The sequence below is a fragment of the Rhinopithecus bieti genome, unplaced genomic scaffold (assembly GCF_001698545.2).
Source record: "Rhinopithecus bieti isolate Rb0 unplaced genomic scaffold, ASM169854v2 scaffold_79532, whole genome shotgun sequence".
NCBI classification, from domain to species: Eukaryota; Metazoa; Chordata; class Mammalia; order Primates; family Cercopithecidae; genus Rhinopithecus; species Rhinopithecus bieti.
This window is the reverse complement of record NW_016830370.1, coordinates 1035994-1052816: the sequence shown is the minus strand read 5'-3', so window position 1 is coordinate 1052816 and position 16823 is coordinate 1035994. Positions and strand designations below refer to the sequence as shown.

Sequence of the window (16823 nt, the reverse complement as noted above, 5' to 3'; positions counted from 1 at the left end):
TTCCCAAAGGCTGGGATACAGGCTGAGCCACCGCGCCCCGGCCCCTTTTTTTTTGTTTTTTTTTTTTGAGACGGAGTCTCGCTCTGTGCCCAGGCTGGAGTGCCGTGGCCGGATCATCAGCTCACTGCAAGCTCCGCACTCCCAGGTTTACGCCATTCTCCTGCCTCAGCTCCCGAGTAGCTGGGACTACAGGTGCCCGCACCGCCGCCGGCTGTTTTTTTTGGTATGGTTTAGTAGAGACGGGTTTCATCGGGTTAGCCAGGATGGTCCTCGATCTCCTGACCTCGTGATCTGCCTGTCTCGGCCTCCCAAAGTGCTGGGATTACAGGCCTGAGCCACCGTGCCCGGCCTCCTGGTGCTCTTTCTTTATTACAATTGTGATTTTATTCATACATTGTTGTAAAAAAATTTAGTAATGTGTGGCTTTTTGCATCTCATTGAGATTCTTTAAGATAATTATTTTGAATTCTTAGCCATTTTGTAGATCTGTGTTTTATTGTAAGTGGTTACTGGAGCATTTTTAATTTCCTTTGGTAATGTTATGTTTGCCTGATCCTTCATGATCTGTTATACCTTGTTTTGATGTCCCTGTATCTGAAGGAGTAAATATCTCTTTCAGTCATTATAGATTAGTTTGGGGAGGTAAACATTTTCTCCTATTGGATCTCTGTGCTGATGAGATTGCAGTAAGGTGCATTGGATCCGGATCACAGTGAAGTTCATGCTTGGCAGACCTGTTATTAGGGCATCAGACCGTTGTGGATTCTATTTTCTGGGAAGACGGAACTTTCTTCAGGATCTTGATCAATAAGACTGGTGCTGGGGAAAAAAAAGTCTCCAGTTATATATGCAGATGACAGAGCTGATAGAATCCATGTGAGCAGGTGTGGCTTCTGCTGTGTGGCTCTTGCTGGGTTTTTGGAAATCCTCTAACCCCGTCATTGGACAGGTTCCTAGATGAGCAGTACTGACCCTTGATCACAGCTGAGAGGGTGTGAAACTGATTCACAGGGCTGCTTCAGCGTACACAGCTGAGACCAAAGTCTTCAGGCTTGTTTCCAGGTTCATGGCATTTCTCCCTCTAGGTTCCTGGGTGAACAGGACTCTTCCCAGACTTGAGCTGACAGGGACTGGAGGTAGGTTTTAAGATTCACAGTGGGAATGAAGTCAGCCAGCATGCCTAGAGGGGCACATATAGGTGTGCTTTTTGGCAGGTCCCAGGTTAGGAAAAACTGTTTCTGGACTTTGGGTTTATGGACTTGGAGCCAGGGTATAGTGCCACGTCAAGATCCACCATTAAATAAATGTTGGCAAGCCTACATCCAGGGGCACAGATGGATGTTTCTGTCTGTGGGTTCCTGCATGTGCAGGATTTCTTCCACACCATGATAGATGTGTGCAAGGGGCTAATTCAGAGATCACAGAGAGGATCAACCTCTAAAGTCCTTTCACCTGAGACACAGGACACTTGGTGTCTTGGCAGATGGTGCTAGTGGCATAAACAAAACAAATGGCCTACAGCTGTATTTACAGTGAGAATTAGTCATATTTTATTTTGTAGCTGGGACTGTGATGGGCAAGCATGCCACTCAAGCAAGGTCATGCCCTCTCAATACAGCCCTTCTCAGTCTTGGGTTTACACCGTTTGACATGGATTCCAAAGTTCCCATAAAGTTTCTTTTGCCAGGGCATAACTGCTCCTTTTTTTTGAGATGGAATCTCACTCTTGTCACCCAGGCTGGTGTGCAGTGGCGCCATCTTAGCTCATTGCAACCTCCGCCTCCCAGGCTCAAGCAATTCCCCTGCCTCAGCCTCTCAAATAACTGGGATTACAGGTGCCCACCACCATGCCTAGCCAATTTTTGTATTTTTAGTGTTGATGGAGTTTCACCATATTGGCTAAGCTGTTCTCCAACTCCTGACCTCAGGTGTTCCACCACCTCAGCCTCCCAAAGTGCTGTGAACACAGGCGTGAGCCACCCTACCTGGCTTGCCACATTTTTTTAAGTCTATCAAAGTTTAATTTCTAAGAAATACATTTGCATATAACCCAAATATAACAACTCTGGTATTACATCAATACAGCTATAACATTAATGCAGCAATTATATAACACAAAAGTGTTATAATGACCTGGGAAATGTTCATGAATTGTGAGGTGAAAACATGTAGAAAATGACTGTGCCTACTGATATTACCTTTGAAAACGGATCCATAAAAAAATACATTGAATATAAGTTGGCTAAATAAAATATTAACTGTGGTACTTTCTTACACATTATGGTTATCTTCTTCCATATAATTTCAATATGTACTAATATTCACATGTATTTATTTTATAATCAGAATATGTCATTATAATTAAATGTTATGTTGTGCCATTTCATCAGATCTTCTTATAGTCAGTGTCACATTAAATTATAATCTGAGTAACTGATGTTTAAAAATAGCTGATACATTTGAAATTTAGGCTAAAAAATTTTTTTATTTGTAAAATGTGCTCAGTGTTAGCTTTATTGATAATAACCAAAAACCAACCTAATATTATATGATTTTAAAATTATTTTAAGCACAAAATAGACCCATGTTGGGGATGAATAACATGTCTGATTTTGTTAATTTTGTCTACTACTTTTCCCTGTATTTCCTTGTTTCCTTCCTTCTAAAATTTTTAAAAATGAAAACTTTAATCATTATTGAATGTTTAAACTACTGAATTTTTTGTTGTTGTTGTTAACTGAAGTAAAAGGAAACGTTCTTGTAGAATCATGGAAACTAACAATGTCGTAGGACTTGAAATTGAATGTTAGGAGGTTCTTCGTTTTAAGAGTCTTCCTGTGGGAGAAGTTTCCATCAAACTGTTGTACTTCTATCATCAACATTTCCCAGCGCCTGCTCTTTATGGAGTTCTAAGAATACCTGCTCCAAGGTACCCTGAGAGAGGCTGTATTCCTCCATATTGAGGGTCTGTTTCACTGCCTCTACTTTGAAAAAGGCCTGAGACAGAGGGTGGACATCCTCCACAGGTAACTAATACGCCATTAAAAAAGAGGAATGTCTTTCCTGCCGAGCAGCCTGTGGGAAAAGCTTCAAAATCTGTGTGTGGAGAGCTTCCACCTGAGTATGCTCTTTCATTTTTTTATTTCTAGTAAAAATCTTTACCAAACTTGTTTTTCAGATGTTGAATGGAACCAATACAACTTAGCGTTCCTGACACCATGATGGCCACACGGTCACACACAGCCTTTGCCTCTGACATGTAATCGGTGGTCAAGAGGGCGCCCCTCTCCTTGTTTTTAACGGTAGCCTGAAGTATCTGCCACATTTGCTGCTGCCCCTCAGGGTCCATCCTGGTGAACAGCTCGTCTAGAAGCACCACTGATGGGTTCCCCAGGATGCTTAGCACAAAGCATAGCTTTCTCTTTTATCTCTCTGATCGAGTTTTCACGGGAGCCTTAGGTTGCTCCTGGAGCTTAAGAGCTTCCACCAATCATGAAATACTAAGAGCAGCATATTCTTTGCGCAGTCCTTTCACAGCTGCATACAACTCCAGGTGCTCTTTCATTGTAAGCTTGGGCCACAGTGAGTTCTCCTGAGGGCAGTACCCCAAGAACTTGAGGCTGTTGTCACGCTGTTGCTTTACTGATGCTCTGTTGCCTTGTAACACCACCGCTTCTGCAGTTGGCTTTGTGAACCCAGTTGTCATTTTAATGGAAGTACTTTTACCAGATTCACTGTGTCCTACTAATCCCAAAACTTCACCTTTTTAACGCAAAAGGAAACATTTCTGATGGCTATTTTCTTCTTTCTTGTTGAAAAGCAACTTTTCTTTGCCTCATAATATTCCTTGTGTAAACAGCTTGCAGTTATGACTGGCTCCTCCTCCAAGTTTGGAGTAGTGAGTGCATTTGCTGCTTGGACTCTTTCAGCTTGAACATCTTCTTCTTCTTCAGGCTCTTCTGGATTGGGATGAGTTTCTCTACGTCGTGGAGAGATTCTGAAAACTGGGTCTTTATTCATTATTTCAATTCCATACTTCATGTCCAGACACCTTATGACAAAAGGAAAATAACACTCTGAAGGTATGGTATTAAGATTGCTAAAAGAATGGTTTTATTGACTTCATTTATTCTATTGTCCAGACTGTCCAAGTTTCTCATATACATAAAGCTGAGCTGGATCAATAACATGACATATCCCAGCAAAGTGAAGGAAGGTATGAAAATCATGCACAAAATTAAGTTGGGTTTTTCATACTTAGTTGATACCAGAATTGTGAATACACATATTAAGATAATAAAAAAGCCAAAAGCCATTATTTTTTCACCACTTGCAAAAGATGAATGAAAGCACATACGTGAGGAATATAAGAGAAGCCGCACAACGAATTATGCATACCGCCAAAACAAACATGAGTTCCCATGGAAGCTGGAATCCCAGAAATGCAAAGTAGTAAATTAAATGTATTGAAAGGAGAATCAAGGAGTATAATGGAATGTCCACCAGAGCCTGTACACACCAGTATCCTGAAGGCCAGAGGCTGAAATCCATAACTGGGATTCAACTTCATTTTTTTTATAATCACTGATACTGATGCTGATATAAGGAGAAATGCAGTTTGTGATCAACAACAAAAATATGGACCCATCTATAAAACCAAGTTCCAGCACTATGTCATCACGAGAAAATGAGGTGCTCTTCATTTGAATAAGCTCCGTGAAGTTAAAAATTTCAATAAGGGCTTTGGTAACAATTCCCATAAGAACAGGAAAACAATTCAATTTCTTGGTATTACATGCAACTGAAAATCTAATCCTGGTCACCAGATACTATGATGCCTCCATTGTAGGAATGATCATCTGAGCTATTTCTGTTTCTGAAGTCATCCATTTCCAAAACTATATTCTGATGCTTCAGTGAATGCACGGAGTCTTCAATATTTGATCCTGGAGCAAAGATGAATAGAAAACCAAGCGAAATATAGGGGTAGAGGAAGCAGTGGGAAGAACCCTGTGGGCACTCTCAGCCCCCAGTGAAGCCATTTTCTTGCCACATTTTTTAATAACCGTAGAAGTTGTGGGTAGAGAACCTCCTATTCTGCCATCTTGCTGTGTCATTCCCCTTGTATATTTTACTTTCTGATATATTCTATGTCAAATATTTTTTATTTTGAATTCAAAATGTCTGAAATAAAATGCTCAAATTTTCCAATTGTAGAATAAATGTATTGAAATGCCTCATTCTCATCAGAGCATTTCATTAATTATTGAGTTTTCTTTTACTGCTGTCTTTGAATGCCAAAGATTCAAAATGTCAGCTCTTCGTAAGTACACAGTCACAGTTGAAAACTGTAGTTATTTATAAGATTGTCTTTGATACATCTATATTAGATTCAATATTTTGTAGGTCAGAATTTTTTATTCTGGTTTTCAACTCCATTTTAGTGGTTTTTCATCTTCATATTTTATTTTATTTTATTTTTTTATTTTGAGACAGAGTTTCGCTCTTGTTGCCCAGGCTGGAGGGCAATGGCACGATTTTGGCTCACCACAACCTCTGCCTCATAGGGAGGCAATTCTGCTACTTCAGCCTCCTGAGTAGCTGGGATTACAGGCATGCGCCACCACGCCTGGCCAATTTTTTGAATTTTTAGTAGAGCCAGGGTTTCTCCATATTGGTCAGTCTGGTCTCGAAGTCCCAACCTCAGGTGATCCACCTGCCTTGGCCTCCCAAAGTGCTGGGATTACAGGTATCAGCCACTGTGCCTGGCCTAGTCTTCATATTTGTCTGGTAATTTTAACCTTTTATGACCACGTGGTATTTAATTCACATAAATGTCATGGGGTTTCAATTGGAGCAAATTAAAAAATATATATATAAATCAGACATTTATCTTGGCAAGAAAGTTATCTATGTGGTATTTGCCTATATAAATATTGCCCTAGGTGTTCATACATTTTTTATTTGTGTGTTCATCGTTGTTTTCTTGTGTAGGTGAGTAGTCAAAGAAACAGTATAAAATTACCATCTATTTATGTTTGATTATGTTGCTCTGTGAGAGAAACACTTCTTATTTGAAGGTGATTTTAAAGACTGTAACCTTTTAGATAGATGTACATATTTAGTTGATGAAAAACGTGTAACTGCCATCTTAAATATTTTCAAGTGTACAGTCTAGTGGTATTAAGTACGTTTACTTTATTTTGCAATGGATCTCTAATTTTATCTTAGAAAAGTACCTTATAAACAATAAACTGCCCTTTTTTCCTTTTTCTTCAGCTCCTGAAGAATACCATTTTACTTACTGTTTCTATAATTTTGACTGGTTTCCATATTCTTATCAGTGTAATTATATAATGTCTGTTTCTTTTTGACTATTATATGTAACATATTCTTGTTTTCATTTGTTTTAAAATGAAATAATATTCTATTATATGTATATGTCACATTTTTAAAATTTGATACTGATCTCTAAAGGAATATTTGTATTCTTTCCAGGAATCATCTTTTGTAAATAATAATGAAGAACATGCATGTGTAAATGCCTATTTAAAGTCCTGCAAGTCCTTTTTTTTTTTTTTTTTTTTTAGATGGGAGTCTTGCTCTGTTACCCAGGCTGGAGTGCAGTGGCACGATCTCGGCTCACTGCAACCTCTGCCTCCTGGGTTTATGCCATTCTCCTGCCTTAGCCTCCCGGTAGCTGGAACTACAGGCACCTACCACCACACCGAGCTTTTTTTTTTTTTCTTTTTTCCTTTTGTATTTTTAGTAGAGACGAGGTTTCACGGTGTTAGCCAGGATGGTCTGACATCATGATCCGCCCACCTCGGCCTCCCAAAGTGCTGGGATTACAGGCGTGAGCCAGCACGCCCGGCCTAAAGTCCTGCTTTAAATGTTCTTGGAATAGTTTGGATACAGTGATGTAGTAGTACGNTTTTTAGATGGGAGACTTGCTCTGTTACCCAGGCTGGAGTGCAGTGGCACGATCTCGGCTCACTGCAACCTCTGCCTCCTGGGTTTATGCCATTCTCCTGCCTTAGCCTCCCGGTAGCTGGAACTACAGGCACCTACCACCACACCGAGCTTTTTTTTTTTTTCTTTTTTCCTTTTGTATTTTAGTAGAGACGAGGTTTCACGGTGTTAGCCAGGATGGTCTGACATCATGATCCGCCCACCTCGGCCTCCCAAAGTGCTGGGATTACAGGCGTGAGCCAGCACGCCCGGCCTAAAGTCCTGCTTTAAATGTTCTTGGAATAGTTTGGATACAGTGATGTAGTAGTACGTGTATGTCCGTATTTTTATTTCCCAAGCCTTTGATGTTATATCCAAAAAGTGATTGCTAAGACCAGTTGCATGAAGTCTTCACCATCTGTTTTAATTAGATTCCACATATGTGTAAGATCATGTGGTATTTGTCTCAGTGTATCTTGTTTCTTTCCGTAACATATGATCCAGCAATTTGAATTTTTTCTTGCATGGTCATAAATGTTTATTGTCTTAGAATCAAAAGAGCTATCTTAAATTACAATGTTGTTTAAATATATGTCACCTTGTGATACTTTTTTTTTCTATAATGGCTGTACTAACTTAGTCTTACCAGCTGAATATGTTAACTTTTCTATACCTTCTCATAATTTTTTTGTCTTTCTAATTACAGTTATTTTAACTGCAGTGAAGTCACATCTTGTTGTGGCTTTGATTTGCATATCTCTGATAGTGATGCTGAGCATCTTTGCATATTCTTTTTGGTCATTTGTATTTATTCTTTTGAAAAATGTATCTTAGCTGGGTGCAGTGGTTTGGGAGGCTGAGGCGGGTGGATCACCTGAGGTCAGGAGTTTGAGACCAGTCTAGCCAACATGGTGAAACCCCATCTCTACTAAAAATACAAAAATTAGCCGGGTGTGGTGGCACACACCCATAATCCCAGCTACTCAGGACGATGAGGTGGAAGAATTGCATGAGCCCGGGAGGCGGAGGTTGCAGCGAGCTGAGATCGGGCCACTGAACTCCAACCTGGGTGACAGAGTGAGACCCCATCTCAAAAAAAAAAAGAAAAAGAAAAATGTATCTTGCCGGGCGCGGTGGCTCAAGCCTGTAATCCCAGCACTTTGGGAGGCCGAGACGGGCGGATCACGAGGTCAGGAGATCGAGACCATCCTGGCTAACACCGTGAAACCCCGTCTCTACTAAAAAAATACAAAAAACTAGCCGGGCGAGGTGGCGGGCGCCTGTAGTCCCAGCTACTCGGGAGGCTGAGGCAGGAGAATGGCATAAACCCGGGAGGCGGAGCTGGCAGTGAGCTGAGATCCGGCCACTGCACTCCAGCCTGGGTGACAAGAGCAAGACTCCGTCTCAAAAAAAAAAAAAAAAAAAGAAAAATGTATCTTAAGGTCTCTTGCCTATTTTCAAATTATGTATTATATATGTTTGTTAAGTTTGTTATATATTCGGTAAGTTTATCTTGTCATATCTATATTTTGCAAATATTTTCTTTCATTTTATAGATTATCTCCACTCTGTTTTCTTTGCTGTCCAAAATAGTCTTAGTTTGTTGTAATCCCATTTGCGTATTTTTGTGTGTCTTTTGAGGTCTTAAAAATTCTTCGTTCTGCAATATGTAGTAAAGTATTCCTCTATGTTTACTTCAAATACCGTTACAGCTTTGGGTTTCCTATTTAAAGCTTTATTTGTGATTGAGTTTATGTTGTAAGAGGTAGGGGCCTAGGTTCATTTTTTTAATTATCATGTAGATAATCAATTTTTCTAGCACCATTTATTGAAAAGACTGTCTTTTTCCAGCTGTGTGTTCTGGACATCTTTGTTGAAAATCACTTGGCTCTAGGTTCATGAATTTATTACTGGGCTCAACTGGATACTTTGACCTGTTTATCTGTTTTTATGTCAGTATCATCCTGTTTTGCTCATTATAGCTTTATAGTATGTTTTGGAGCCAGGAAGTGTGATGTTCCTAGCTTTGTTCTTTTTGCTCAGGATTACTTGTGCCGTTCATGGGTCTTTGGTAGTTCCCTATAAATTTTAAGCTTGTTTTTTCCATTTCTATGAAAAGAGTCATTTGCATTTTGATAGAGATTGCATTGAACCTGTAGATCACCTTGGGTAGTATAGCCACTTTTATATTATTTCAATTCATGAGCAAAAAATATCAATTTTTCATGTCTTTTTCAGTTTTTTATCAATGTTATATAATTCTCAGTGTAGAGAGTGTTTACCTTTTTAATTAAGTTTGCTGCTAGACATCTAGACATCTTTCTTTTTATTGTGTATGCAGGAGTATTTGGCAAAATTCAACATGCCTCTGTGGTTTAAGAAACTAAACAAATTAGGTATAGATGGTATGTACCTCAACACAATAAAGGCCATGTATGACAAATCCATGACTGATACCATCCTAAACAGGAAAGAGCAGAGCACTTTTTGTCTGAGCTCGCAGACAAGGATGTATTCATTTTACATTATAATTGTGTATGACAATATTCAGCTGTGGACACTCTTAAGACTGTGGAGCATGGCCGGGCATGGTGGCTCATTATCCCAGCCTGTAATCCCAGCACTTTGGGAGGCTGAGGCAGGTGGATCATTGCTGGGGCTACCAGAAATGCCAAGATGAGATTACCTAGAGAAACAGGCAGGTTGGCCAAGCAGCTGGGGCACCACCCTTTCTGGGGAACTCCTTATGGCCCTTATCACCAATTTGCCTAACAACCTGCTCCCCCGCAATACGCTCAAGAGAAAAAGAAATGGGGTATCAAATGTGAGTATACCCTAGGACCTGAAAGATTGTGTAAATTGAGAGGTTTTTTAATTTTCTCCAGGTCCTCCAGCAGAAAGCAAAAAAGGGCACTCCATAATTCTTGTCTCTTTGGGAGAGACCATCTCTATCAGCTATAAACAAACAAAACCAAAACTCTCTGACAAGTTTGTAAACTGTCCATCTGTGTCTATAATAATCCTCCAGGCCTAAGCCACTCCCCTTAATTCAGCCAGTTCAGCAACAAGAAACCTACCTAGGCTACAAATACCTTCTGATTTTGGGGGACGCCCTTACTTGCCTGGGTTGAAACCTCTCATACTAGAAAAGGTAAGATTCAGGTACTTGCCAAGATCATTCTGGAAGAAATTATCTCTTTGGGTTTCCATGGTCTTCACAAAGTAACAATGATCCATATTTTATTTTACAAACTAACCAAGCAGTGGCAAAAGCCCTAGGGACCATCCTGGCTAACATGGTGAAACCCTGTCTCTACTAAAAAAAATACAAAAATTGGCCAGGCGCGGTGGCTCAAGCCTGTAATCCCAGCACTTTGGGAGGCCGAGAAGGGCGGATCACGAGGTCAGGAGATCGAGACCATCCTGGCTAACATGGTGAAACCCCGTCTCTACTAAAAAATACAAAAAACTAGCCGGGCGAGGTGGCAGGCGCCTATAGTCCCAGCTACTCGGGAGGCTGAGGCAGGAGAGTGGCGTGAACCCGGGAAGCGGAGCTTGCAGTGAGCTGAGATCCGGCCACTGCACTCCAGCCTGGGCGACAGAACAAGACTCCCTCTCAAAAGAAAAAAAAAAAAAATACAAAGATTAGCTGGCTGTGGTGGTGCGCACCTCTAGACCCAGCTACTAGGGAGGCTGAGGCAGGAGAATAGCTTGAACCCGGGAGGCGGAGGTTGCAGTGAGCTGAGACCACGCCACTGCACTCTAGCCTGAGACTCCATCTCAAAAAAAAATAATATAAATAAGTTTCTTAATAACTCCTACAACATTCACCCCTGTGGAGGAGTCACCCTAACCACTGTTAGGGGGCTTTGGAGGACGACTCTTTCTGGCTACTTCCTGCTGATTTAATAGGGGTATCCTTTGCTGTCAAAGATCCTCTTTCCAGATGGCTGCATATGCATGGAGTACTAAAAGGCATATTTGAAGTCTATATTAATAGTAACTTTTTGGTCCTTTCTTAGTTCTAGGGCTCTGAGTTTTGACTGCTGAGCTGAGGTTCCCAGAGTTAATTAAAAGTTTTATAAACAAACTATTTGGGGAGCAACTGTAAGATAATTGGTAGCGTTTAGGCAAAACTGAAAAACAGGCACAAAGGAAACTAATATAGAGTGAAATAATTATGTGACTCAATACACCTGTATTTTAAAAGGTAATAAAATCATAGTGTATTATGTTTCTAGTAAATTTAAAAAAAAAAATTTTTTTTTTTGAGATGGATTCTTGTTCTGTCGCCCAGGCTGGAGTGCAGTGGCGCGATATCAGCTCACTGCAACCCCTGCCTCCCAGTTCAAGCGATTCTCCTGCCTCAGCGTCCGGAGCAGCGGGGACTATAGGCGCACGCTGTCATGCCTAATTTTTTTTTTTTTGTATTTTAGTAGAGACGGGATTTCACCACATTAGCCAGGAGGGTCCCAATCTGACCTTGTGATCCACTCGTGTTGGCCTCCCAAAGTGCTGGGATTACAGATGTGAGCCACCACGCCCAGCCGTAAATAGTATGTAATAACAATACAGCATTTGCTGGCTACAGGTTTAGGTAAAAGAAAAAAGCTGTATTAATTGCTGGAGGGGTAGGGAAGCACAGTTGAAAGCTGTTCCCAAGTACATGTCAGTATCAAAGAGCAATTTCTAGAGTTTATATGGTTTAAATTGAAGTATTTCTCTTTTCTGTATTATAATGTGCACATTTACACATATATAGAGACATGTATCTTTTTTTATTTTTGAGACGGAGTCTTGCTCTGTTGCCCAGGCTGGAATGCATGGTGTAATCTCAGCTTACTGTCTTCAGGGTTCACGCCATTCTTCTGCCTCAGCGTCCCCGAGTAGCTGCGACTACAGGCACCCAGGCGCCCAGCTGTAGCTGCGACTACAGGCGCCCAGATAATTTTTTTGTATTTTTAGTACAGACAGAGTTTCCTGTGTTAGCCAGGATGGTCTTGATATCCTGACCTTGTGATCCCCCCGCCTTTGCCTCCCAAAGTGCTGAGATTACAGGCGTAAACCACCACGCCCAGCCCAATGTTTGTTAATTTTTTATTAAGAATGGGTGTTGAAGATAATATGTATCTTCTGTTTGAAGAGGGTGTTTACTGTAGTAGTTAAGAGTGTTATCTCTGAAGTCAAAGTTGCCTGTTTTACTACTGGCTCTTCTGTTGTGAGCATGTCATTTTTCTCTGTGTCTCTGTTCCTTCCTCTGTAAAATAAGGATAATAATAATAACTATGCATTGAGTTTCTGTGAAAATTAACACCTATACAGGGTTATGGTATTTATTATTTATTTATTTACTTATTTTATTTATTTTTTTTTTGAGACAGAGTCTCGCTGTGTCACCCAAGCTGGAGTGCACTGGCCAGATCTCAGCTCACTGCAAGTTCTGCCTCCCGGGTTCACGCCATTCTCCTGCCTCAGCCTCCCGAGTAGCTGGGACTACAGGCGCCTGCCACCTCGCCCGGCTAGTTTTTTGTATTTTTTAGTAGAGACGGGGTTTCACCATGTTAGCCAGGATGGTCTCGATCTCCTGACCTTGTGATCCGCCTGCCTCGGCCTCCCAAAGTGCTGGGATTACAGGCTTGAGCCACCACGCCCAGCCTGGTATTTATTATTTATATGCTGAATTACATTAATGTGATTAATGAACGTTTGAATTCAATAGCTGCCATAATCTGATTTTCCAGAGAAGGTAACAAAGGACTTGGATAAAGTGACTAAAAATGAAAACTATACTCCATGAACTGCATCCACTAAAACAAAAAATCATAACAAATTCAAGGTGATAACATGAATCTCAACAAAAAAGATCACTGCAGATTTTGAATCTTGAATCTACACAGATCATTCTATTTTTCCAACACTTTCTTACACTCAGAAGGTTCAGCATAAAAAAAAAAAAAGTTTTGCTATGTCATAGAAAATTATATGTAAAATTCTTCACCTAGCATTAAGTCTCTTAAAAATTTTAAGAGGGCCGGGTGCGGTGGCTCACGGCTGTAATCCCAGCACTTTGGGAGGCTGAGGTGGGCGGACCATGAGGTCGGGAGATTGAGACCATCCTGGTTAATACAGTGAAACCCTGTCTCTACTAAAAATACAAAAAATTAGCCGGGCTTGGGGGTGGGCGCTTGTAGTCCCGGCTACTTGGGAGGCTTAGGCAGGTGAATGGCGTGAACCCGGGAGGCAGAGGTTGCAGTGAGCTGAGATCATGCCACTGCAGGTTAGCCTAGGTGACAGAGCAAGATTCTGTCTCCAAAAAAAACACACAAAAAATAATTTCTAAGATATATTTTAGGAGATTTCAAAATTCTGATGAGTTTCTTCATATGGTGCTTACAATATGCAACCCACTTATAAACCTATTCTAACATGTTTAACACACATTTTGTTAGAATCTCATACAATGTTTCTGTTACCAATACAGAGAAACAACGCTGACTTAATCCTCTTAACCTGTGGACACTGAATTACTCTTATCTCAATTAAGTGATCTGAATGTTACATTGATAAATTATAAATAATCTCAACCCAGTTAAAAACAATAATTTACATTAAAAATTATAAACTTCTCATCGAAACCTTGAAAGTCCATGTGAAATTACATGGCATGAAGAGAACAGTGAGGAAACTGTACCCATAACACAAAGGAAAAGAAGACCTCTGAGGAGGCATACAGAGCTGCGGATAAACACATGAAGACATGACAAAACTAAAGATAGAAAACAAAAACAGAAATCCTCTTTAAATTCAGAATGAGTCAGTTTTGCAGCCTGGGAACAGATGTCCTCTCCACATGCACAATTAGTGCCATTTCGTCACCACAGATATTTTCAATCTTTTACTTGGAGCTACGAACTAACTCCAGGAATATTTATGGCCAGTTATGGAGCATCTATTACACACCCAGCACTTTGTGATTGTTCACTACAATTATCTATCAAAACATCCCCAATACTTGTTTTCCCACTACTTGCCTGAAAAAATTGGCCCAATAAACTTATAAATATCAATTATAAAAAGTGAAAGGAACAATAACTAAAGAAAACAGCTTATATAAGGTTATCCAATTAATGAAATGTTCTAATTAAAGATTATTTAATATATTGTGACATTACATCTAAAAATTTTTGTGCACTAAGTTTTATAAAAACGATTAATTTCTGACAAGCTCAAATACTTTATGAAGTGAAAACAAAAAAATGAGAAAATTATAGCTCTAGCATAAGGACCACATAATCACAGAATTGGTTGGCATGGGGCAATTCTCAACAATGATCCATTAGATTGTGCAGTAATTAAATAAAAAGAAAACATAGGTTTGATTTCAAAATGTTTTAGGTTTGTAGATTTCTGGTAAATTACCTATCCACAGTATTAACAGAATCTTCTTTGTTCCAATATTGCTATTTTCTTTGGAAAATAGGTACAAAGTCTCATGCAAACACAATTGCTTGCTCCATAATTTCCTTACGCCCAAAGTTTATCTTTAGAACACAATATTTATATATTTAACTCCATGCAAATTAAAACTAAAAGGCTGTGTTTGCAGGACATGCCCACATGTTCAAAGATAAATATGAAACATTTCTGAAAAGCATTCAAGTCTCAGGAATGTATGATTTATTACAATCATAAAATGACCCTTCGTAAAAAAAATTTACATTTAAAAATAATTAAACGGTGTAATTGGATTGTGTGTAATATGAAGGATAAATGCTTGAGGTGATGAATAACTCATTTACTCTGATGTGATTATGACATATTGTATGCCTGTATCAAAATAACCCATATACACCATGAATATATACATATACTATGTACCCACAAAAACTTTTAAACTTCAGTAAGAATAAAAATGTAACATGGAAACAACAATATTTTTCAATTTATTTGCTGCTGAAAGCCACTGGAAAAAGAGACTAGAGATGTCATTCAACTATATTACCAGATAGTACATTGTTACCATCTTTAAGGTACACCCTTGAGTAAGGTGGGATAGGTGAAAGTTGGTGGCATAATAAAACGCTTCATTGAACACACAAAAATTTTATCACAATAACAATTTTGTTTAAAAAATTAAGTTCACACATGATCTTCAAAATTTAATGCATTTTATTACATTTATAACATAAATGTACAATTGGTAAAACAATTTACTACTAAAATTCAGATTTTCTCACTATAATGCAAAGTATTACTCTGAACACCTACTTCATGCATCACTCAGTAAGTCAACAACTAAAAGCCTCTCTGCTAAGATTTTCCTCACGCATCTTTCATTTTTCTTCTCTTTCATGTAAGTTCATGAATAATGCCCACCTAATGCAAAGGAATTTCCCATATCTCCAATGCAGCGACAGTTCATCACATGCTTTCACATAAATGAGAATGTTGAAATAGCATAATTTTAGAGTTGAATTATTTGCTTTTCAAAAAATTTATACTTTTAAGTGAAAAAATATACTTTGAATATAATCTCTTCAAAAACCTACTTTTCAACTTATATACAAAGAAATTTTCTAACAGGTTCAACTTCTGTTATACTCAATACTCTGATTTATTTTAAAGTCTGAAGTATTAGTTCCTTAGTTCTTTCTGCTGTAAATCCTCTGATGTTTACATAGTCTTAATTTTAACCTAAATATTTCTTCACATTTACTGCATCTACAAATTACGTTCTAGTAGAAACTCTCTGGTATTTCTTTTTCTTTTTTTTTTTTGAGAGTTTCACTCTTCTTACCCAGGCTGGAGTGCAATGGCATGATCTCGGCTCACCGCAACCTCCACCTCCTGGGTTCAAGCGATTATCCTGTCTCAGCCTCCCAAGTAGCTGGGATTACAGCCATGGACCAACACGCCCTGCTAATTTCTGTATTTTTAGTAGACAGGGTTTCTCCATGTTGGTCAGGCTGTCCTGGAACTCTCGACCTCAAGTGATCCACCCTCCTTGGCTCCCAAAGTATTAGGAATACAGGTGTAAGCCACTGTGCCTGGCCTCTGGTGTTTCTTAAGCTTCAGCTTCTGAACAGATGTTTTTCTACATTTACTGCAGTTGTAATACTTCTCTCCAATATAAATTCTCTGATGTTGAACAAAGTTTGAGCAACTGCTTCAGAGTTTTCCTCTAATACAAAATGTATACAGTAAGTTCTGGGATACAAGTACAGGCACTAGAGCCCTCTTTATCTTTGCATTCTCTGTCTTAAGACTATTTTTCTTCACTTTAATAGCCTGTATTTTATAAAAGGTCTTTCAACAGAAATTACATAATGCTTTTGTTAACTATAAATTTAGAGTAGACATTAATAGCTAGTGTATATTTTTATTTGTACAAGTATTCTCACATATAAATACTATCATCTGCAAAGATATTAAACATTGGTTAAAAGTTCTGCCACATCTTTTGTGTATCTAGATGTGCTCTTCAGTAGGAATTACATACACTAGGAAGTGACAAGAATTTGAAGTCTTTGTCACATTTTTAATTTTAATTTGGCTTCTCATCAATATAATTACTTTTTTTATTTTTTTTGAAACGGAGTCTCACTCTGTTGCCCAGGCTGAAGTGCAGTGGCCGGATCTCAGCTCACTGCAAGCTCCGCCTCCCGGGTTTACACCATTCTCCTGCCTCAGCCTCCCGAGTAGCTGGGACTACAGGCACCCGCCACCTCGCCCGGCTAGATTTTTGTATTTTTTAGTAGAGACGAGGTTTCACCATGTTAGCCAGGATAGTCTTGATCTCCTGATCTCGTGATCCGCCCGTCTCGGCCTCCCAAAGTGCTGGGATTACAGGCTTGAGCCACCGTGCCCGGCAT

At 39.4% G+C, this 16823-nt stretch overlaps 1 pseudogene across 1 annotated transcript; it reads right to left on the bottom strand.

Annotated features, from left to right (window-relative positions):
* Nucleotides 1-1998: 1998 nt before the first annotated feature.
* Nucleotides 1999-5548, bottom strand: LOC108524379 (ATP-binding cassette sub-family A member 10 pseudogene; annotated as a pseudogene). The gene has a single exon (XR_001884034.1). The product of XR_001884034.1 is annotated as an ATP-binding cassette sub-family A member 10 pseudogene (transcript).
* Between the last annotated feature and the right edge of the window lie 11275 nt (nucleotides 5549-16823).